This window comes from Aotus nancymaae, unplaced genomic scaffold, assembly GCF_030222135.1.
Source record: "Aotus nancymaae isolate 86718 unplaced genomic scaffold, 86718_ANA_hifiasm-v0.15.2.pri h1tg000041l, whole genome shotgun sequence".
NCBI lineage: Eukaryota > Metazoa > Chordata > Mammalia > Primates > Aotidae > Aotus > Aotus nancymaae.
This window is the reverse complement of record NW_026988455.1, coordinates 38,797,978-38,823,246: the sequence shown is the minus strand read 5'-3', so window position 1 is coordinate 38,823,246 and position 25,269 is coordinate 38,797,978. Positions and strand designations below refer to the sequence as shown.

Below are 25,269 nucleotides of genomic sequence, written 5' to 3'. Positions count from 1 at the left end.
TTCTAATATTTGTTTGCAGAGAGTTTTATCACTATTTGGTGTAAAGTTTTGCCAAATGCTTTTCTTTCATCTCTTGGAATAAGTATATGGTTTTTATCTCTCTTTAATTATTATAATATGATAAATTTATTTTGAATGTTAAAGCAATCCTACATTCCTGGGACAAACCCTACCTAGTCATAATGTATTAAGCAGTAAAAGGTCTTAAAAATATTTTAAAATGAGAATAAAAATCTTTATGTTTATGTTTGCCCATTTATTTCCATGTAAGATATTCTTCATTCCCTTATATAGACTGAAATTTCAATCTGGTATCATTTAACATTAACCTAGCTTAGCTACTAGAAATAAATCTGCCCAGCTCTCATTTTTCTGAAAAGCCTTTTTATTGCCATCATTTTTAATAACAATTTCCCTAGATATAGAATTCTAGATTGACAAGTTTTTCTTTAACAACTTTAAAATTGTCATTTTATATTCTGGAAGTCAGAGTTTCTGAAAAGAAATATGCAGTCAATCTTATGTTTGTTCCTCTGTACACATGTTTTTGTTTTTTATTTTTCCTGAATGATTTTCTTTTCATCATTGGCTCTTAGAAATTTGATTTTGATGTGCCTTAGTGTGTATTTTCTTTTCATTTATCATTCCTGGGATTTGTGAAGTTCTTAGATTTATTGTTTTTATCAAATTTGAAAAGTTTTTAAACTATTATTTACTCAAGCATTGTTTTCTGCCTTTCTCTCTCTCTTTTCTCTAAGACTATAATTGCAACTGTGTCTTCCACATATTGTCCAGCAGGTTAATGAACATTTGCTAATACTTATTAACTGTCAAGTATTTTTAATCATTTTTATACGTACTTTAGTTAGCATAGACTCTATTGTTATTTCCCCAAATGTGTTGATATTTGTTCTGTAGTTTCTAACTTGTTGCTATTCTCATCTGGTAAAATTGTCATTTCAAATTGTTTTTTGTAATTTCTACAGGTTTCATTGAGTTCTTTTTGATGTATCCATTATATTCATGTTTTCCTTTAAATGCTTAAACATATGAGCATATTTTTAATAAGTGTTGTAAGGTCTTTACTAATTCCACTGTTTTGTCATTTATAGATCTCTTTCTATTGAATGATTCTTCTACTGTCTAATAGACATGTGTTTGTATGTCTCATATTTTTGTTCAGATGCTGAAATTTGCAGTCATATGCTCTTGTGGGTTTGGATTTTGTTGTCTTTCTGTAAATGCTATTAAAATTCATTTTGGAAGGCAGATAAATCACAGTTCAGTCTGCTCTTTTCAAGCCTTATTTTTCAGCTTTGTTAGCATGCTCTGAAGTAGACTTTCTTCTAGGGATAACTTAGGCCTTCTACTAATGTGTCACTCTAACACGGTCACTACTTAATTCTCTCTGTATAGAATGAGGACTATTTACTCTGGGTAACTGGAGATTAATCATTTCACCATTCTGCATGAGTTCTGGGAATTGTACAGCTTATAGTTCCTTAGTCAGTCCCTTATAGTTCTTTTGCTCAGCTTCACACAGTTTAGTATTAGCATTAATCAAAGACTGAAAAAGAAATCTCTATCCAGATTACTAAAGCTCTTTTTCTTAGCAGCTTCTTCCTTCTAAAACTTCAAATTTGAATGCCCCAGCCATCCTTAGTTACAAACTCCACCTCTTCACCTCAGCAAGCCTGCCATGCTCTGTTGAGTGAGTCTTCTTCAGGAGAAAGGATACAGAATGTGTCACTAGACTGAAAAAAAGGGGTGATCATAGGATTACTTCACTTGTTTCTCTTCTTCTAGGGATAACAACTATTCAATATCTGAAAATAGTTGTTTCTTATACTTTGTCCAATTTTCTAATTGGTTGTAGAGGGAATATGTCAATACCCTGTTATTCTACCATGGTCAAAAACATGTCTTTTTTCTACCAATCAACAATAAAAGATGACAGTCTCAAAAAGAAAAGAAGCCAACAGATGAATAAGCAATAGATTTACTTTTTCTCAAAAAAGAGCAAATGGTCAATAGATTTATGATCTCGTTAGTAATTTAGGAAATTAAATGATACACAATATAATCTGTCCACTTATCAGATTACCAAAGATTTTAAATGTAATACCTACTATTCTGCAAGAATCAAAAACTTAGTATTTAAAGTCTGTTTAGCTTGCAATAAGGAAAGCTTTTCTGATCTCTTTGAAAGTCATTTTACCACTAGATACAATTCTTTCAAATTCCTATTCTCTACTACTTGCAAAGATTAAAATTTGATTCTACTGAAAATAAAATATTGCAATACATTTTGTGGTTATCTATTTCTTATAATTTAGGATCTCTGTTATTATTGAAAGTTAGCAAGTATGCAGAATTACCATTAAATCTAGGGTAGCCATACTAATCTGGATTTTGTCTTTATACGTGAAAACCACAAGTCCAAACATAGTTAAGGACTGAAGGGATAAGAAAGCATGTCTCTTTCAGCATTTAACCTCTGAAGGATATTTTATGTTCTACTGAACTCCTTCCCTATAGAGACCAGATTTCAAGTGTTACTTCTTTCTTTTCTTTTCCTCTATCCTTCAGACATCAAATATGTTGAAATCACTTATACCACTGAAACATAATTTACCATGATTTGTCCACTGGCTTACTCTCTTGAACAAGTCTATCAAGAAAAGTTGCCATACTGGAATTAACACTGGGTCTGTAAAGCAATCCAAACCATAATGCAATTGTTCCAACCTGGGACTTTGACAATACACAGGTCTCTTTGTTCTTTTCATCTGAGCCTTATTTTTCTTCCCTACATCATCTGCAAGCACTTCTATTTCCCCTGTTATACTCCAAATTTCTTTAAGTCTGGGAACAGTATCTTAGGGATTTTCATACTCCTAAGGTATACAACGTCTTCTAAAAGGATATATGAAAAATAGGAGTCTATGAACAAGCTTATCCTGCCAATGATGTTTAAACAAAGTTCATAAAATTTATAGGAATTCAAGATTATTTTTATCTATAAATAATACACATTAGAAAATCCAGATGCAAGTTTACTTGTAAAATTTCAAGTCACAGTAAGATTTACAAAACTAACCAACAAAATTTCAGATTAAAATTGTAGGGAATCCATGAGCCCCATACGTTGCTGCCAGAGTATAGGGATTCATGAGCCCCACGTTGGCACCAGAATGTAGGGAACCAGCCCTTCATCACCCGTGGGTACCCCAAGTTCGGTGGCAACAAAAGAATGAGAAAAAGATTAAGAGAGAGAGTAGGACCAGGGGGCTATCACTTATTACTCTCGAGGAGGCAGTGAAGGCCCTGAACTCTGATCATCCACTCTATTTATTGGTTACAATCACTTTGATCTACAGGGTAGGGGTGGAGTAGTGGTGAAGTGAGGGTGATGGTGGCATGAACCAGTGAGTCAGAACTGAATTAGTGAACCGGAACTGATATATCCTCCTAAGGACTGATAACAGTTGGGGAGTTTCACAAAACAAGAACATGTGGTTATCTTTAGCTTATTATCTATGTACAGCTGATAGAAAGCAGACCTTACAAGAAGGCTACAAGTCTGGTACGTCATAGTGCTATGAAGGGGTTTTATGTTCTTGAGCACAATGTTTATGATAATAGAGCCAAGGTCACCCTGCAGAACATGAGGCATGGAGAGGACTTCCTCCTCAGAGGCCTCCTGTGGCCTGCCGCAGTTTGTTGTTCCTTGTTTATGTGTTACTCATAACCAATTTATGTAGGCACTCTAAGTCCTTTCTCTTTTGCTGCTTTTCCTAACAAAAATCAAATAAATTTCCAAATACAAAGAGTGAGAAAGGATAGTTTAATTTGAATATCCCATAAAATCATGTATTCACAGATATAAAATATATTTATGTCAAGGGTTTTTTTAAACTACATCTAGTTTTATAAATGTTAAAGTTAATCAAATTGTGCTTCTAATTTACTTTGTGAAAAAAACATTTATAAATAACAATAATTCAATTGTTCTTTAAGTCTTACTTAGTATCACTTGATTGGGTAATATATCGTAACTGTTTTTGGACCAGGGATACTTGCTAAAATGTTAGATTAGTCTAAATACTATATTCCAATATTGATATCAATTATAGCCAAAGTGTAACATTTTTCTCACAACTAACACCCTACAAATTCGAGGTGGTTATAAAAGATCCCTGTATGATGAATACTAGGTTGTTTCTATTTCTTCACATTCTCTCATTCTTCACAGGCATTCCATTGATGTTTCAAATCTGAATCTGGCAGAATACACCAAAAATTATTTTCATCATATCAAAGAGGTACTCAAATACTTAGTACTATGTTCACTGATCTCATACTGTCTTTGGAGGATACTAAGAATAAGAATTACCAAGAACCCTTTATTTTTATAGGAAAGAGCCTGATTAAATAAACCCAAGTCTTTTTCTGAGTGTTTCAATGAAATCCAACTGTCCATTAAAAAGCTGGTTAACTGTATTGTCTTGGTTAACTGTGTTGTCTTAAAATCCCATTAAACCTGTTGATATTCCATTTCAATTGAGAAGTATTCCCCAGGACAATGAGCAATCACTGGCTTCAGAGAACAGAGCTTTTGTTTTGTATAGCTATATAATGAGCCAGAGAAGGCTTTGTGACTCCCACAATATATGGGGACAAGATGTTCTCATAAAGGAGGATGGTGGTAAGGTAAGTCCATAAAAAGGTCCATAAAAAACTAATTTTAGGCAAGTTTTTAGAAATTTTGTTTCTGATTCTGAGACTCTGTTTTATCTTTGTAAAGATAATTATGACCTCATTTCTAAAGAGTTTAAAGGATAAAAGTTTCTAAAAGATAAGAGAAATTACAATATCAGGTTGAAAACAATACATATCAATACAGATCTGAACTAAGTATAAGAGCAAGAATAGAATGTGAGGATCAACAAAGGCCTGGGAAAAATTTCTAAGGCAACAGCTATGATGAAAGCAGAAGGTAGGGCCACAAAGACGCGATATTAATTGAATAATAGAATTACTGAACTTCTGTTTTTATTCTGTCTTCCCATCAAAAATTACCTTTAAACTGAAAAGTGTGGAGCACATTTCATTTCCTGAGCAATGCTTCTGCTGAAAATAACAAGTTGAATAAGACATAGAAAACACACACACATCTGTGTCACACACACAGATATCTGTGTCAAAAACTAAGAGCAAACAGGAATTCAGAGAGATGAGCAGATGCCATAGAAGACCACTTGCTGACTAAAATGAGGGGATTTGCTGAACTCGAATGAACTTTTCACAGTCCTCAAGGCATGGGGAAAAAGCATGTAAAGGTGGAAGTCAAATAGGAAACACAGACATACACTTATATTCAAATTTCCCAGATCTCAAAGCCCTCAGACAATTGTAAATAAAAAGTACAACCACTGGCACTGCATTCAATAGGGGACCATACAGAAAATTGCATATCTTGGTGCTGGGTGAAGAGGGGACACACTGTAAGTGAGAAGCTGTGGAACAAATAGAATAATATCTTCAAGGAAGGGGGAGTTAGTAGGGCAGTATTTTTCTATGGGGCAGGGAAGGAGATGGAATTGGCAAGGGTAACCGAAGAACTTAATGGTTAATGGAAATATTCTTATGCTCAAAGCACACTTATGCATATAGATCTTTTTATGTCATTTTCTCTAAAACGAACACATATTTTATAATGGTTCTTTTTTATTTAATTAGTATTTAATTTTTTTTTAATTTTTAAAATGTCAGGGCATACATCAATAAAAAGAAATCAAGGATTAGTTTGTAACGGAGCACAAACAACTTTACATGCAGAATTAAGTCCATTACATTTATATGCCAAGCTATTAAGCATTTGTGCATATCATCTCTAAAATATTATAATACTTGAGAATTCATGAACAGGTGAGGTCCAAGAAAAGTCCTGATTTTCAACAACATTCTAAATGAAAAATTATCAATAATTTATGAATTTGTATCAATTCCTGGCAAAATTCTAGACTAAGTTACTAAAGAATAGATTAGTGAGTTCATAAGGAAGAAAGAAGAGATCTCTTTCCTTTACTAAGGAATTTGCTAAGGATAAAGCATTTTACAATAACCTCCTTTTCTTTTTCTATAGAGTTACCAGATCTTAAACAGCTTCTTAATTCCAGTAAGGCAACTGCAAAAGGGCCTTCATACAATGTTTTTGGGCAAGGAAGAAAACATAATATGTGTGAATACACAATCCAGCATAAACATGCATGATTCAACAACAGTTCCAATATATCTTGGTTAATTAATTTTCAGTCTAGAACTAGATCCAATAGAATGACACAGGTTTGTTCTCTGTTGTTTTTTTGATTCATTTTGGTTTTGTCCCTGTCCTGTTGAGTACTTCTAACAATATTCTGAACAAGGGCACAGAAAGCATTCTGAGAATTAACAACTTCACCAGTCAAAAAGCAGTAGACAATGTACTGATTAAATGAAAGAATTAGGACTCAAAAATAATCCTGAGAAGTTTGTACCCTGATTAAACTACACAAGATAAAACATAAGAGAAAATGTAAGACCTAGTTTGACTACAGTTTATATAAATAATATAAAACAAACAGATAAATAACATGGTTGTTAATAGAGAAAAATGCATTTGATCCCCAGCTCTGGCCTGATCAGATAACATCTGAAGCATTTTATCTAGTTAATAAGCAATTCAGTCTAGGAAAAAAGTGAAAAGCACATTGTTCTGGGAGAGAGGAGACTTTTTGTGTGACATGGAATAGTTTGCATTGCTTGTCTGGGCCCCGTTTCTAATTTGTAAAATGTGGATGTTCCTTTTATTTCTAAAATTCTTTATATCTATCAGCTCTGCTATGTTCTACTCACCTTGTAATACACATTAAAATACACCTAGATATCCTAGGTTGTGTGTGCGGAAAGAAAGCCAGGACAGAGAGGAATCTGGAAATCTCGTCACAGAAGAAATCTACACTTTGTAGTCCTAAAAAGGTGACTTGGTATGGGGAGGATGCAATAGTTAAATGTTTTTTCTTGTTTTGTTTTGTCTTCTCCATTTACCTGAAGAGATGTCTTTAGAACAGAGATTCACAAAAAAAAAAAAAAATTTACTGTAGAAACTACCTAGAGGGAGATTTTTACTTTTCACTACTGTCACTACTGAAAAGCTTATACACAATGCCTAGAAATATACAAGCAAGAATGGTGATTTTCTGTCAAGAATATTATAAAAAGGAGACTATGAGGGAAAGATAGGATGGACTCGATGCTCTAAGGTCTCTTCAAATTCTTTGGTTCTACACTGGATTTAGGTAACATAAAATAACCTAAAATATTGGATCAAGAGATATAGCTCCCAAGTTAGTCATGAATATCAACAGGAAGGTATTTTTATGTTGTTGCTTTACGTTAAATGGCGACAGACTGTGAGTCACTGCAAATAGAATAGCATAAAGTCTCCAACTATATGACATATAAGTCATATTCTATCAGGTCAATGTCCTGAGACAGATATTTAAAGGGTAAGGACCTTTAACCTGTAAAGGATGTCTATTCCCTGCCCCTATATCCTTCGTCTTCTCACAGACATTTTGGTCAGGAAGCTGGTGTCTGCCATCCTATAATCAAAACAAACAGCTGGTACAGTTACAGTAAAGATAGACCTAGTAGAGAGAGAAAAGAGACAATTCCCTCAAATTGACAAATCTAAGCTGAAATAAAAGCATGCCAGAGCATTACTCTTCCAGAGCGGATGCCAAACAAATCAGTTTGCCTTCATCTCGCTTGATTGATCTGATGTTCTTCTCTGTTCCATGCCTTCTTTTACCTTGTCTTAGCAAATTGCATTTTAAACAAAGAGGTAAAAGATAATTTTGGCATTTGGTCTGTGTGACACTGTTGAAAGGGGCTTCTGGAAGAAAACTTGTGTTGTTCCAACAGGCTGCAGTCATTTTGATGTGAATAGCTCATGATTAAGAGGTCATTTCTTACCAACAGCAGCAGATGTTGTTGGCGTTTTCTGGGTAGACTGTTTGCTGTCTGCAAACAAAGTTCCCATTAAGAGAAAAATTCTAAGTGTATCTTTCCTAGAGGATTACACTCATTTAAATTTGTCTCCTGGCTTGTTTCCATGAGATTTGGGGTTGCTGCAAAAATGTGCTATGGAAATTTTCTCCTCCCAGCAGATGCCATCATTAAGTTGGATAAGAATTTCTAGATTTAAGGAGAGATTGGGTCATGGCATACAATCGAGTCTTGTTACTTGGCTCTGTAAACAATCAGCCTTCTTTATTACTTAATCAAGAGGAGTTTTTTCCTTTTGTGTAAATGAAGATGAACCTTAGAATAACACATTGCATCTCTAATAAGACTGAAAATGTTACACTTTAATCCTTTGTAAAATGTAACTAAAATAAACCTTAACACAACCTCTTCAGCATAAACAGTAGGAACCAGAATATTAAAATATTGTGGTTTTGTAACACATGAGCCTTAATGAAAGTGTGTACTGCATGCTTGATTACTTACTAGTCTCTGTCCCCTGATTATGCTCTCTGACCTCTTCTGGAAATAAATGCCTCCCTCTGCTCCTTCAGTTTTCCATATGACATGAATGTCAAGATAGCTAGAAAAATTAAAAACAATTAATGCGATGTGAGAAAAAATGGAATAGTCTCATTAAGGGTCGCATATTTGGAAAAATTCTTTTTCTCTCTTTCCCTCGCTGTTTCCTAAAATGCATGAAAAGAATAAAATAAGGATGAAATTAAAGGACCAGGCCTAGAAGTTTAAGGTCTCTCTCTGAAGATTTCTTGGCAATGTTTTATCTCATCTAGAACCAATACAGCAGCAAAGCCATTACAATGGTTGCACTTAGGACGTGAGTGAGGATAGGAAACCAGACTGGGGTCGGGTAGAATGAAGAATAAAATTCTCAAAGGTGTTATTTTATAATATGACAGTAAGGAAATGAAAGATTACAATTCAGCCAGGGGCAGTGGCTCACGCCTGTAATCTCAGCACTTTGGGAGGCCAAGGCGGATGGATCACCTGAGGTCAGGAGTCCAAGACCAGCCTGGCCAACATGGCGAAACTCTGTCTCTACTAAAAATACAAAACTCAGGCCAGCGTAGTGGCATGCATCTGTAATCCCAGCTACTCAGGATGCTGAGACAGGAGAATCACTTGAACTCAGGAGGCAGAGGTTGCAGTGAGCCAAGATCACGCCATTGCACTCCAGCCTGGGTGACAGAGCAAGACTCCATCTCCAAAAAAAAACAGAAAGATAGCCAGGCATGGTGGCTCACACCTATAATCCCTGCACTTTGGTTGGCCGAGACAGGCAGATTACCTGAGATCAGGAGTTCGGGACCAGCCTGGCCAACATGGTGAAATCTGTCTCTATTAAAAACCCCAAAAATTAGCTGGGCATAGTGGCGGGAGCCTGTAACCCCAGCTAGTCAAGAGGCAGAGACAGGAGAATCGTTTGAACCCAGGAGGTGGAGATTGCAGTGAGTTGAGCTTGCACCATTGTACTCCAGCCTGGGCAACAAGACTGAAAATCCATCTCAAAAAAAAAAAAAAGAAAAACAGAAAGATTACTATTCAGTAAGTAGTTTTGTGGCAGGATCCCCTCATGTCCTCTCTTTACCTGTAAGAGATAATGAAAATGAAATCAGGTTTTACAGGCAGAGCAAATGAGTACGTTCTTTAGCCCTTAGTTGAGTGCTAGAATTTGAATTTGGAAATCAACTGGGACAACACTTGATTTATACGAGGAAACTGAGACACCTATAAAAGTTAAGTGGTTTTCTTGACTCATGCAGTTGATATAATCAGTACTCTGGAGCAAGTATTTCAAATATAACTTAAATTATTTAGCAAGTAGACATGTTCTTCATGATCAAAACACATTTATTGGCAATTATTTAAGCATGGCATTGACCAACACAAGTTAAACTGAACCTTGTCTTCCCCATCAAAAGTATGTTCTGCTTCTCACCTAGAACAGAAAAGACTCACTATGATAAGGACTTAGACCATTCAAAGCTGTTTTTTAAAACATGAAAATGAAACAGTGATGTGCCTATCATTTAATTTTCGTAGATCGTACCTGTTTAGCCTGAGTTCAGTATGCTACATTTCTGAAAGTTTATACCATTATATTGATTCATTTTTACCTTATATTTATAGCATACGAATTCTATATTGTTTTCAAAAGTTTTTACAAAAGATCTTAAGCAGGAAGGATAAGCTTACTCTTAAGCATTTATATAATCCAGTTCTTACCACACTCTCTGCTGAAGTCATTAATATTTTTCACTGCCTTTGCATAGAGTATAAATTAGGATGCTGATTTCTTATTTTAAAATTTTTGCTATTAAGAGTCCAAGTCTGATGGTGAAGAGGCTCCGATCTGATACTAATTAGCGATATGACTTTGAGCAAATTATTTAATGGCTATGTGCCTTGATTTCCTCCTCTATAAAATGAACCATAGTAATATCTCTCTCCTTATCTGTGAGAATCAAAGATATCATTAGTATGAAACTGCTTAGCAGAGTTAATAGCACTTTTGACTGTAAAATGGTGGTGATGATGATAATGATTAGTGTAACATGGGCAGGTCTTGGAAATTATTTCTCTAGTAAAGGAAGAGAGTGACTTGCCCTTATCATTACCTGAGTCACATTTGACTCACACCTAGGATTTATATGTTGCTTCTTGATTGTTAAGGGCTAGAACCTTCCTTAACTACTAAATTTCTGTGATCATGGAGTTATAGCTCCCCACCACCCCTCAAAAACGTTTTTAAAACATGTGAACCCTGCTTTAAAGGTGTTTTAAAACATGTTTTAAAACATGCTTTAAAACATGTCACCTGCTTTAGCCTAAGCTAAAGCATGGTAGTACCTAAGAATGGTAGTCTAGAAGGTTTCTATGGATACAGTCAAATATCTTATACTACTCCATTTATGTTTTGCTTTTGGGCAAACAATCATACAAGATTTACTTCTCTTCCTAACTGTTGCTGAACAGTTGCTGAAGTAAGAGATGACATAAAGGTGGCTTTTGTTCCACAGGACTCCCAAGTGTTTCTTTTGAAGAGACTGACTCACCCATTTGTATTTGCTGAAATAACTAAAATTATAAACAAAAGTATCTGTCACATACAAGCTAGTAATATTTGTAGGAATAAAAGCTCCAGAAGGCAGGAATAATCTGTAACATGAAAACCTCATGACCAAAAAGGAATTTTAGGTCATGAGTCCATAAATTCAAGACCAAGAGAAAACTGATCAAGCTTTGACCTTAAAAATATGTTTTGTATTTTCCTCTTCCTTGACTTTACACCCACATAATGTGGCAATAACTATTTATTCAAATGCTTAATATCATCATTAAGTATAAGACAATGATACCCTGGATGGGTCAAATGGCATTTGAATAAAGACATGAGGTTCTTTCCCAGAATCACTAGTGAGCTCATGGTTGAATTTGCCTAAATAATTAACCTCTTTTCCTTCATAAACAAGTTCTCCACTTCAAAGTCCAAAGTGATTTGAAGAGCTGGTCTTTTCTCCAACAATTCCCAGATTAAGAGCATTAGGCTAGAGTGAGCTGGGGGTGCTGTCCAGCACAGTTGTCAAATCAGCGTGTCTACAGCTTGGTTTCATTTCCACTTTGCCCTATAAAATTTGATCACCGTGGAAGATAAAACTGCTCTTCCAAGGCTTCTACCCTATCACTCAGGATTTTGAAAACTGTGAGGTCGTATTTGCGTAGATTTTTGATTGACACAACGTAGGAAGCTGAGCAACTCTGCTTGGAGGCCACCGTGCTCTTTCAGGTAATTTCTAGGATCTCGAGGACCCTGAGTAATTTGTAAATACTGTCACAACAACTAGCTCATTATAGATTATTGTACTACCTCTGAAGCAAGACAAGTTTTTCAGTTTGCTACTTTGCTCCTACCAACCGAAAAACATCTTTCTCGTATATTTTCTCCCAAATGCGTTGAGCATAGCTTAAATTTACATTATCCTTCTAAATAAATTTAACCAAACACAAATTATCTTTTATTTAAACAATGAGTTCCCCACTTTCATCTATAATTTTCTAATTCTATATTGAGTGTTTCTTTTTTTTTTTGAGACGGAGTTTCGCTCTTTACCCAGGCTGGAGTGCAATGGAGCGATCTCGGCTCACCGCAACCTCCGCCTCCTGGGTTCAAGCAATTCTCCTGCCTCAGCCTCCTGAGTAGCTGGGATTACAGGCACACGCCACGGTGCCCAGCTAATTTTTTTGTATTTTTAGTAGAGACGGGGTTTCACCATGTTGACTAGGATGGTCTCGATCTCTTGACCTCGTGACCCACCCGCCTCGGCCTCCCAAAGTGCTGGGATTACAGTATTGAGTGTTTCTTTTTTCACCTTGTCTTCTGCCCAGCCCAGCCCAGGATTGCCAGCCTCTCTATAAGAGCAAATTTCTCCCCATCTCCTCTGCTTTCCTCCTGTACTTACTACTTCCTACCATCAAGGATTAAAAACTCATCAACAACTGATCAGGAAAGTAAATCCTACTTGAAGGTCTCCAAGTGGCTTTTCTTCAGAAGTACAATGAATTTCCAACGTTAGTCACACTACAGAGACTAATATAAATATTTATGCAGTGGCTTTACTTATAAATGGAGGGTCATGCTCATATTCGTCCCGAGTTTTCTTACAGATAATTATCTGTATCATCGTCTCACTAACTAAACATACTGCATCAACTAATGCTACCTACTCCAGGAACTAAAATCCTTCGTGGATGGGAACTTTGACGTTTAAATAAAGCATGCAATACTGCGTAAAAAAATTTTGACCAAGGGGAGAAAATTTAAAAAAAAAAAAAAAGGAATTTGTAGCACTTTGGGAGGCCGAGGCAGACAGATCACAAGGTCAGGAGTTTGAGAGTAGTCTGACCAACATGGTAAAATGCTGTCTCTACTAAAAATGCAAAAATTAGCCAGCATAGTAGTACATGACTGTAATCCCAGCTACTCAGGAGGTTGAGCCAGGAGAACCACTCGAACTCGGGAGGTAGATGTTGCAGTGACCCGAGATCACGCCACCGCACTCCAGCCTGGGCGCTGGAGCAAGACTCCGTCTCAAAAAAAAAAAAGGAAATGTGTAAAAAGTAAATTATAGCCCTTGTGGTTAAAAACAGTTCATAACAGTACTACATAAAATAGATTTAACAATTTTATATTAGTGAAAAAGCTCAAGCCTGTGGGTGGAGAAGTAGGTGGATAATTAACGTTTTTAAAAAATCATCCTTTACATCAACAAAGGGTGAAGTCTGTTAATCGTTGTGCGTGACAACTTTTGTGTGTCTATTTAATTAGATATAAATGGATCACCCTCTCAAGCTACTATTTATTATTTGCACTCAAGTGAATTTTGACCCAATGGGTTATAATTACGTCAGCCATGGTGAATACAATAGGAAACATTTCATTTTACTTGTGTTCACAAGAACATAGTGGTTTCCTTATGTGAGTATAAATTTGTGTTTCCTTTAGTACACAAACTATGGAAGATACCAGTGTCACTGATACCCAGCTCCTCACTGGCCCTGTAGAATTTTTTATAATTCTATCAACCAAGTCACTTGAAAGAAACTAAAAGCTCTTTTTTTTTTTTGTCTCAATCATAAATGTAGCAGGAACAAGATTTCTTAATATATTAATGTTCTCAGTCTTCCTTCATCCTGTAAACCATGTCCACTAAAGACAATGTTACTAACAGAGGGCTCTTCCCTTAATGTCACTTATGTGAATTACAGTCTTTGGACAATGCTATAAATATACTACTCACCACCCTGGCTTATCTGTGAAATTATTGGGAATCCTTTTGCCCAGCGTTGTCCTTTCAAGCTATCTGTCTCCTTCTGTATTAGATATGTCTTCTTTAAACTGCATAGAGTTGAATTTATTTTAAAAAAAAATCTGATTCTACAATTGGAGCATCTCATCTATTTACATTTTGTTGTATTCTTGACTTAATCAAGTCTAATAGGTATTATGTGACTCTATGTGAGCAGTGCAAGTGTTTCTGTCTCCTTTAATTCCTTTGCAGAATGAAATGTATTTAAGTGTATTTTCATTTTATTTATATATATGATACAATAAATATAACATTAACATTATTATTTATATAGGCTATGTTCATTTAGATTAATCCATGGATGTACAATTTGCCTTGCCCTGCATCTCTACCACCATCACTTTATTTCCTTCTGGAATAATTTTTCTCCCACCTAAAAGCACCCTCTAGTATTTTCTTCAGTGTAGGATTGCAGGTGATAAATCTACTTCAATCTACTCCAACAAATATAATATTTAAAATGTCTTTATTTCACCTTCATTTTTTATTTTATTTTAAGTTCCAGGGTACATGTGCAGGATGTGCAGGTTTGTTACATAGGTAAACATGTGCCATGATGGTTTGCTGCACCTATCAACCCATCACCAAAGTTTGAGCCCAGCATGCATTAGCTATTTTTCCTGATGCTCTCCCTCCTCCTCCCTACTCTGACAGGTCCCAGTGTGTGTTGTTCTTCTCCCTGTGTCTATGTGTTCAGATTGTTCAGCTTCCACTTATAAGTGAGAACATACACTGTTTGGTTTTCTGTTCCTGTAGAGGTTTGCTGAAGATAATGGCTTCTAGCTCCATCCGTGTCCCTGCAAAGAACATGATCTCATTCCTTTTTATTGCTGCACAGTATTCCATGCTATATATGTACCACATTTTCTTTATCCAGTCTGTTACTGATGGGCATTTGGGTTGATTTCATGACTTGGCTATTGTGACTAGTGCTGCAATTAACATACATATGCATGTATGATAAGATGATTTATAGTCCTTTGGGTATATGCCCAGTAATGGGATTGCTGGATCAAATGGTATTTCTTGTTCAAGGTCTTTGAGGAATTCCCACACTGTCTTCCACAAGGATTATTTCACCTTCGTTTTGAAGAATATTTTTAGTGAATATAGAATTCTCTATTGGAAATTATTTTCTTTCAGTTATATAAAAGCATCACTTAATTTTCTTCTGGCTTTTATTCTTTCTTTGGAAAAGTCAGCGATTGTTTAAGAATTGCTCCTTTAAAGACCATCTCTCTGTTTCTGCTTGCTTTTAAGATTTTTTTTCTTCTTCATCTTTGATCTTTAGCAATTTTATTATTATAACAAGCCTAATCATGAATTTCTCTCCCCACTTCAGCTTCATATAGTTTCTTGAATCTATGTCTAGATATCTGTGATTAGTCTTGGAAAATTCTTGGTCATTAACTCTTCCAAAAATGCATCTGGCTCATTTTTTCTGTCTTCTTCTTTGACTCCAAATAATCAATGTTATTCCTTCTCTCTACATCACGTTTTATTTTGTATCTTAATTATTGGAGCTCTCATTGCTTCCACTTAGATATTTTTTCTCACTTATCTTTCAGATTACTAATTCTTCTGTGTCTAATTTGCTATTAAATCTATTCACTGGGGTCTCAATTTTGATCACTAAGTTTTTCCATTCAAGAATTTTCATTTGATTCTCTGCTAAAATTTTGAATCTTTACTTTTTAACTTAATAATCCTGGTTATTTTAATGTTTATGTATAAATAACTCTTAAGAATTATTTAGATTTTATCTTAATTTGACTTCATCAGTTATTTATTTCATCTGCAGTATATTCTGGCTTTTCTTCATGTGAATTTGTCTTCTCAAACACCTGATTATTTTTATTTTATACCAAATATTTTATTTATGAGTCATTTGTAAAAATCATTTGAGAGTTGGAACATTATCTTTCTCCAGAGAGGATTTATCTTTGCTTTTGCCAACTACTAATGGGCATTAAGTCTCTGGGAAAATCTTTGTACAAGTTCACTGGTAGCATAATAGTTCATCTTTACTCCTATGACGCAGCCTATTTGGGTTCCTAAGCTGAGTTTTTCTGCCTATAGGTCCTGGGCTTCAATAATTGCCCATTTAGTGCTCTTCAGCCCCTCCTCCTCTCAGCCACACCTTCTGGAATTGACAAGTACCTATTTCAACTTGCTTTTCCAAGGGGAATACAAATGTAAATACCATGGCTACTTCTTTGGATCTTTATGTTTTCCTGGTTCCTTCTTGATAAGTCTTCATAATTTTGTTAATAGTTTGATTCCTTTAAAAATACTTTTTTTAGCACATGACCAACAAGCATATGAAAAAACTATCAATATCACTAATCCTTAGGGAAAAACAAATCAAACCTACAATGAGATACCATCTCATACTGGTCAGAATGGCTATTAGTAACAAGTCAAAAAATAACAGATGCTGGTAAGGTTGCAGAGAATAGGGAACACTTATACACTGCTGGTAGGAATGTAAATTAGTTCAGCCACTGTGAAATGCAGTCAGCAGATTTCTCAAGGAACTTAACACAGTATTACCATTCAACCCAGTAATCCCATTACTGGATATACACCCAAAGGAATATAAATTTTTCTACCATAAAAACACATGAATGTACATGTTCATTACAACACTATTCACAATAGCAACAACATGGAATCAATCTAGATGCCCATCAATGATAGATTTGGTAAAGAAAATGTGGTACATATATGCTATGGAATACTACACAGCCATAAAAAATAATGAGATAATGTCCTTTGCAGCAACATGGACAGAGCTGGAGGCCATCTTTCTAAGCAAATTAATCTAGGAACAGAAAACCAAATACTGCATGTTCACACTTAAAAATGTGAGCTCAACATTGAATACTCATGGATACAAACAAGAGAATAATAGACACCAGGGTCTACTTAAGGGTGGAGAGTGTGAGGACAGTGAAGATTAAAAAACTACTTATCAGGTATTATGCTGATTATCTGGGTGACAAAATTATCTGTACACCAAATCTTTGCAACATCCAGTTTACCCATGTAACAAGCCTGCTCATATACTACTTGAACCTAAAATAAAAGTTGGATAAAAAAGGCACATACATACACATATACATCAGATACACATAGAGAGAGATACGTTTGTTTAAGTATATAAGAAAAAATAAGATTTTGGGTTTAGTCAGACTACAATTTACTGAGATGAAATCAATATTCTTGGCCATTTCTTAATCTATCTAAATAATTTGGTCTAAATATAAAGATAATCACATATAACAAATTAAAGCTATGGTTTCTAATAAATAAACACTTTTTAAAGATTTAAGCAGTTTTTAAAGTTGTCCTTATAAGAAAGTTTTGTTTAAATTACTTAGTTCACCATCATTAGATGGAAATCCTAACTCTAACCATCTTTTAAAGTCCAGTTCAAATTTAATCTCGTCCACAAAGCTCCTTCTGCCACTCTTTCTGCTAGGCAGAATTAAATCCTATTTCTTCTCTGTTCCCATACCTGCCATTTTAAGCCAAAGATTAGAAAACTTCTATCTGTCATTATGGTTATCTATGTTTCCCTTTATGAGAAGGGATAATATATTTTTGATATCTTTGTCAAGAAACAAACAAAAAAAAAAATGAACACTGTACATAATTTCTTAGCTATTCCAACACTTTTGCACTGACCTTGTACTATTTTAGCACTCTCAACAAACATGCCCTGAAAATCCAAATAAAATAAAATGAAAAATTATAAAGAAAAATGGTGTTATTCCCATGTTTAGTAAGGTTTCCAAATCAAACTTATACTGTATACAGAATATCACGTAGTATTCAAAATTAGATAGAGATAATTATGCTGCTGTAATTTAGCTTCAAGACTATCACCACTGTCTGCTAAATTATTGGAAGTACAACTTTCATCAACAAAGTGAAAACTCATTGAGTAAATTCTGGGGAATGTAAATTTAAATCTTTCAAGATAAGGAGAAAACACAGCTTCAATTCAAATACATGAGACAATCCAATGGGACGGAAAAAAACTTGAAATATTTCTAATAATTTGGGAAATAAAGAGATCCTGGTCTGTCCCCAAGTTATCAAATTACCTGTGTCTTAAAATATAATGGAAATATATATATGTGTGTGTGTGTGTGTGTGTGTGTGTGTGTGTGTAATAAAAGGTAAATAGATACTTTATATATATTTATATAGAGAGAGAGAATATATGATTGAATATATATAATCTGAGATATATATATATATATATATATTTAAGGAATTTAAGGCAAGTAAAAAATCACATGCTTGCCTGGACAAAAGTAAAATATCCATAAAGTACCCATAAAATGCTAAGCTTTCAACAGTGCTATTTTCTGGTGTACCCTCCAAGATAAACTGCGAGTGAATATGCACCAAAATAACTAAATTAGGTAATTGATTGTATGCAGTTGTTATTTATAGACCAATTAAAAATAAAGAATGGCTTCCAAAAATACTTCAGTTTTAGAATAATTTCTCTGTACCTCCTTTTGGCAATAATCAGCAAATAATCTGAAAGCGCGGAGGGGCGTTGAGGGTCGCAGGCGGCGAAGGCGTGAGTGAGGAGCAGACCCAGGCATCGCGCGCGGAGGTCGGGCGTCCCCTCACGGAAGGCCCGGAAGGCGAGGCGCTCCAGTGCGCGTGCGCGGCGAGGGGCTTCCGGCACCTGATCGCGATACCCCAACGGCTGGCGCTTGGCGGCGTCGCCTGAGCGTCTCGGCGGAGCGGGCCGTGGCGCAGCTGTGTGGGCCGAGGCGAGGCCGGGCGCTCCTTGACCTGCCGCCATCGCTGCTCCTCGCGGCCGACGGAGAACGCGGCATCTACGCTCCCAGACGGCAGGACTCTGAGGACCACTCCAGCGATATGGTCAACTATGAAGAATACAGCGCCGCCAAGGCAGTCCCTGGGACTTACCGCGCGGCCTTCCCCCTTCCCACGCTGGTACTTTGACGTGGAGAGGAAATCCTGCGACAGCTTCATCTGTGGAGAGTGCGGGGACAATAAGAACAGCTGCCTCTCTGAGGGGGTGATCGTGCGCCGCCGCTTCCGCAAGCAGGTGGATTGTTCCCCGCCGCTTGGCACAAAGGTGGTTCTGGCGGGGCTGTTCGTGATGGTGCTGATCCTCTTTCTGGAGCCGCCATGGTCTACCTGATCCGGGTGGCGCGGAGGAACCAGGAGCGGGGGAACCAGGCGCGGAGGAACCAGGAGCGGGCGAACCTGGCGCGGGCGAACCTGGCGCGGGCGAACCTGGCGCGGGCGAACCTGGCGCGGGCGAACCAGGAGCGGGCCCTGCGCACCATCTGCAGATCCGGACGAGCTCCAGGATTGATGATTCAGGCCACTAGTAGCATGAGATAATAAAGCTATGCTGTCTTTATATACTAAAATATTTGCCTTTTTTGTGCCAGTTTTGCCTTTTTTTCTTAAAAGTAAAATAAGCTAATATTTATTGAGCACTGTACTTACTTAAATCTCTTGGCATCAATGAAGTAGACACTATCTTCAAAATGTTAAATGACAGTAAAGTTAGGGGGTTTGTCCAAGTTATGCAGTTGTAAGTGGTAGATCTGGAATAATGAGGAGGCCTGAATTTTGTGAATCTAAAAATGCATTAGAATTACTAGGAAACCAGACAGAGAACTGCCCAGAATTTCTGCTTTGCACAGACTCAGGATGTCTAAGTTCAAGGTCATATATGAGGGAGGTACAAAGTCTGTTTACCTTTTTCTCAGGCTGTGCTTATTTTATGAGACAAAGCCTATCAGTGTCATGAGGTGAAGACATCACAATTTTTTTTTCATAATCCACCTCCATCTGCTTCGTAGTAAATGAAAATCCCACTCATATTTTAGCATTGGGCTGCTGGTAGTATTGTTAGTTTTAGCCCGTGTCTCTGTTTTTGTCTGTGCCCCAATGAAAACTTGGATGACAGTATGTCAAGTATTACTAATTAGAGGCAATTTTAAATTGAAAGTATTGTTTCATGGATTTTTAAAGTGTACTCGTATATGATTATTTACTTTTTCTCGTATTTCTCAATTCTTAATGCTTTTAAGGCTGAAATTCTAGTTTTATGCATTATAACTTTCAGTACCCTGCTCCTCCCCCACCCATACACATTCCATATATAGCACAAGCCCACAACACCCACATCCACACACACACACACGAGAGCCATACACCGTGCATACCATACCATCAAACACATTCACATACACCTGCTTGCTTTTTTTTATACCTTGCAGTAGTCACACACAACTGAGCAGGACAAGAGGGCACAAAATATGGCGCTTTGTACTCCTGGAGGTGCAGCCTTCTGATGTTGAATAACATAAGTAAAAGAGAAACATGGAAAGCCAGCTTAGCAGTGCCTATAGATACCTAAAGATTTTCAAGTCATTTGTCAGTTCAGAGTATCAGAGACACAGACTTGTCTGCGTCAACATATCCTCTCTCGGGCACACTATGGGCAATGTGGTCCTAGGGACAGTTGTATTCTGTAGTTAGGTTTCCTGGTTTTTAGTATTTTCCCCATAGCATCTTAAAAGTGCCTTGTAGCTAACCTAGACTAGCCAAACATAGATGCATTCGTGTCTACCCATATTAGATTTGTTTTTATTACAAATAGGTCATAAGCATCAACATTTACAATTAAGGAACTTTTGCAAAAGTGCATCCTGAATTTTAGATGACAAGAATGTATGACATCAATGCTATATTTGGAAAAAAAAATTGAAGAATATAACCCAGAATAGAATGGATTAGAAAGGATTCAAGTTAAAAAAGCAAAAAAAAACCTCAGACATATATATATATGTTTATTTTTTTTATTCTTTTAAAACTGACATATAACCAATATGCCAAAGTACATTACTTTGTAGAAATGGTGATGAGATTATTTTGGGATAAATGAAGAAGAAAAGAGGTAGAAGCTACAGAGGAAGAAATGGAGTTTGATTCTTACCTTTAGTTAGGCTCAGTGACTTCGTGGAAAACCATGGGCCAGAGACAGTGGAACATAATAGGCTTTCGAGTCAGACAGAGCTGAGTGGAACACAGCTTAGTCTGTGACACTGGGCATGTTACTTCACTTCTCTGATTCTTGGATTCTTTGGAAAAAGTGGGCACAATAACATCATAACATCAGCCTCACTGAAAGAATAAGAAACAGGTATAAAGTTTCCAATTCAGGGCCAGACAAGGCTCCCAGTAGATGATCACTAGATGGCAACTAATAAGGCAGGATGATTCATTCAAAATCATCTTCTTTTATTTCTGTTTAGGAGAGGATGGGAAATGGTAGTTTGCATCATGGCTTCACTTTACAGCGGGTGGCAGATGACTTTAGGTAAAGTATGTTAGTGGTCCGTAAACTGCTGCACAAGGCCAATCCCCTACGAGTCTTTCTCCAGTTTTGAAAAGTCACCCCTCCCAAGCTCTCATTTGCCTTTGAAATCTGTCTTGATCAATAGCTAGCTTCCATGAGGTCTAGTCTTATCTGCCTTCCTTATTCATATTCAGAGTGCAGGGGCCATGTTTTATAAAATTTAATAGTAGCACAAAATCATACATTTTACTTTTTCCTAATGACATACTTTTTTTAATGCAACCTTGTCAGCCAGGGCAATGAAAGATCAGCCTGATGCCCTAGTTCTTTTTCAGTTTTATTCCTTGAACTGCTTGCCCTGGGTGACTAGTGAGAAAGACAGCACTTTTTGAACACATACTCTATGTAAAACATCCTGTTCAGCAAATTATACATGAAGGGGGAACACCTCAGGTGTTCATCAGGTGGGTAATACATAAAGCTCTCTTTTCTGGAATTGAAATTACTCTCTACCTTGAACTCCCAGCTCACTGGGTTATACCCATGAAGAAATAAAAATAAAATTCTAAGCCCCCAACCAACTGAATGGACCATCTCTTGGTTAAGGGGATGCCAGAGAAAACTTGGAAGCTGAGCCCCTGGCCATGACAGGATGGTAGGCTGGACATGTCCCGTTATGTCCCCTCCCTTGCTAACCATCCTTAAACTTTCTTCCCTAAGGGTTAAACAGAAACAATCCCTTTGGAAAAACATTACTGCTGATTTCACCCAACTGGCTGACTGCCACCCCTCCCTTTTGCAGTTTCTGCACAACCAATCAGCATTCCTTCCTGATAAGAAACCACTGATCACGAAGTCGTTCTGGCCAGTCTTCCAAGAATGAGCAGTGAGGGTTTTGTTGTCCTCTTCTTCATCTTTTGATGTCAGAGGGCTGAAAACTTCACTGTTAGATCATGCTAATGCTGCCATATTTGAACATGGGTCACATGGAGAATCATGAACTCAATTGCACCTGCGCCTGTTTCTCTTTTCATAACTATTCATGACTGCTCCTACAGCTTATTGAATATGTACATTCAGCCCACCTTATTCAGCATATATCTCTGTCTTATTCTTCCCACCCTTGAAATGTCTGTTTCTGGTTTCTGGCAGGAGGCTATGTTTCCCAGCCTGTCAGAATGGCCACCCTCCAGGCTGCAATCCTTTATGAGAAATAAAGCTCCACTATACAAATGTATGAACCTTTTCATTCATCAGTTGGCACTACTTAATCAAATAGGGGCTCTTTATCTTTTTTAATTTCATGCTTTGTATTTTCATTCAGGGGTCTTAGAAAGTGCTAGGATTTGGTCCTAATTCCTGGTAACTTCATCTATCAGTGCCAGTGTTCACTGAAATATTATCATACAGGTCTGATCCTGAGAGTTTGGTCTATGCAGCTCACCACCTAGACTGCCTTCATTACTCCCAGTAAAACCTCTCAGTCTGAGTGCAAGCCCTTGACATTTCCAGGCTCTCAGGACATATTCAGCTGCTCCTTTATAACTCCAGAGACAGAGCTCTGCTTTCATGGGCTTCTCTGAATCCTGGGCTCTTCCCTTTACTGCCATTCAATCCTCCCAAACCTGGAAGCAAAGGTTTAATTAAATCCTTTTGTAAGGAAACTGAGGCTCAGAGAAGTTCAGGAACTTGTCCACTGTCATATATGTCACATGTGGAGGAGTCTACTTTCAGAGCAAAGTTTAACTAAATTCATGATTCTAGTTTATCCCATTATGCTGGACTGCCTCAATTATTTTAGTTAAAGTCTTGGGTCTTTTTAATTCTTATGCTAAAACCTATCCTCTAGTACTAATTTTTAATAGTTTAACTCTTATTTTTAGTTTAATGTCACCTTGGAAGATAAAAACTGGAGCTTTAAAGGCATGTTTCTCAAAATATGGTCTACATCAGAATTACCTGGACTACTTGTTAAAATATTTATTCTTAGGCCCAATCATAGCCCTACAGAATCATTATCTCTATTGGGCTGTGGAATCAGTATTATTAATAAGTTCACCTAATAATTACTATTCATGCCAGATTTAGTAGGTTATTTCTTTAACAGGTGTAGACAAGTTTATTTTGATCTTAGTAAGGAGAGTGAGAAATAATTGAAATATAAGGTGCTAAGATTTTGAATTGGTTGATCAGGTTAGCTAACTATTGAAAATTTTGGATATGGAGGAATCACTTTAATATTGGGAAAAGAAGAAGAAAACAGAAGATCAGCAGATGGGTTCCTGAAACCTGAGACAAATTTCCTCTCCTTCCTGATTTTGCCTGCAGGTAGTTCTGTGTGAGAGTGGATGAACTGGTGAGAAAATGTATTTGAAATTTAAACCTACAGTAACTTTTGGGTTAGGAACTATATTCCCAAATGAAATAACTTCGTTATTATTTTTAACTCCCCCTGCCCAAATACCTTAAGGGCTTAAGCTGCTTGATATAGCAGTCTCGGTGCCCACTTTCAGAACCAAGAAAGCTTTTCTATTTTATTCTTCACATCACAGTAAAACTGTTAGATGAGCTGAATGCCTGGGTTCAAACTTTCAGAAATTTGCACCTAAATTGCACCTGTAAAATATGTCCTCACACATGTAAGTGAGTCATTTTACTTGCAAATTATTGTTTTGCATATGCAATTACTTGCTTGCATCTGGATATACATTTTGTGGGACAATTAAGTGTTTCTGTGAGAAAATTAGATCACTAATTTTATGTTCATTTTATAAGACTTAGAACTTAAACTACCAGAATGTTTTTAAACAGAAAGATCAATAATGCATATGGTCTAAATTGTGAGGAAGGGGTACATTCTTTCATCTATTCATTTGTTAATTTGACAAATATATTCTGAATGCTTACTGTGGGTCAACTGCTGTACTAGATGCTAAAGTTACAATGATAAACAAATAGTCCTGCATCTGGACATGGATATTAACACTATGTTCAGTTGGGTTTAGAGAGACCAGAAAGTTGTCAATGTCTTGTTTGATAACTTCAAAATGTGCAGTTTTCATTAAATCTCAGGTTATTTTCTAATATGTACCATATCAAGTAGAAAATTGACAGTTGTCATTTCTCACTACTTTCACTGATGGAGTGAATAATAAAATGTGGATCATTTTTGGTTTGATTTTGCTTTCCTCCTAATTCACAAATTAGTAGGGTAAGTTTGTATGTCTTTTGTGGAATCACTGAACTCTAGATCAGATAGTATGTGTATGATTAATAAAAGCATAATTTGGTGAAAATTAAAGGTTGATGATGGTCTTTGAATGAATGCCTTTCCTTTGGGAAGATATTCAGAGGTTTTGCAACACTGATACTTGTATACTTTTCTCTGGGTAAAAACTATATATAGTTTGTTGGGATACTGACTTCAATATTAGAAAGACATTGCATTATACACCTACACGTTTCTTCATAAATAGAAATATATCAATATACCTGCACACGTATGTATCTTGTATCTAAAAGGCTGTGTAAAACACTGGTCTTTTAAATCTATCAGTTTGTCATTCAGAAACTAATTATAATAATACATTTATAGATATTTTGGGTTGAAAGAAACTTGAAGGTATTTTTTATTTAGTTCCCTTACTTTACAAATGAGTAAACTGAGGCCTGGGGAGGTTAAATGAATTCTAGATATTACACAGAAGCTAAGGCAGAGTAAAGACTAACATCTGGTATATAGACATTCATTGTTTTCTGAAAAAATACCTTTTGTGAAGAAACGTATTGGAAACCAACTAACAAAGATCAAAGTGTCATACTCAGGTATTACCATGAACTGCAATCTGGAGCTGTCTAACATGTGCACTGGCCTATGTAACATGTACATAGGAGCTTGCAGATCCTATGGTGATGTTGAATGTGGCTCTTCTTTAAATA

At 36.4% G+C, this 25,269-nt stretch overlaps 1 pseudogene; it reads left to right on the top strand.

Annotated features, from left to right (window-relative positions):
• The window catches only part of LOC105718638 (kunitz-type protease inhibitor 2-like), an 88,211-nt pseudogene extending 68,850 nt beyond the window's left edge, over positions 1 to 19,361 (top strand).
• The last annotated feature ends 5,908 nt before the right edge of the window (positions 19,362 to 25,269 follow it).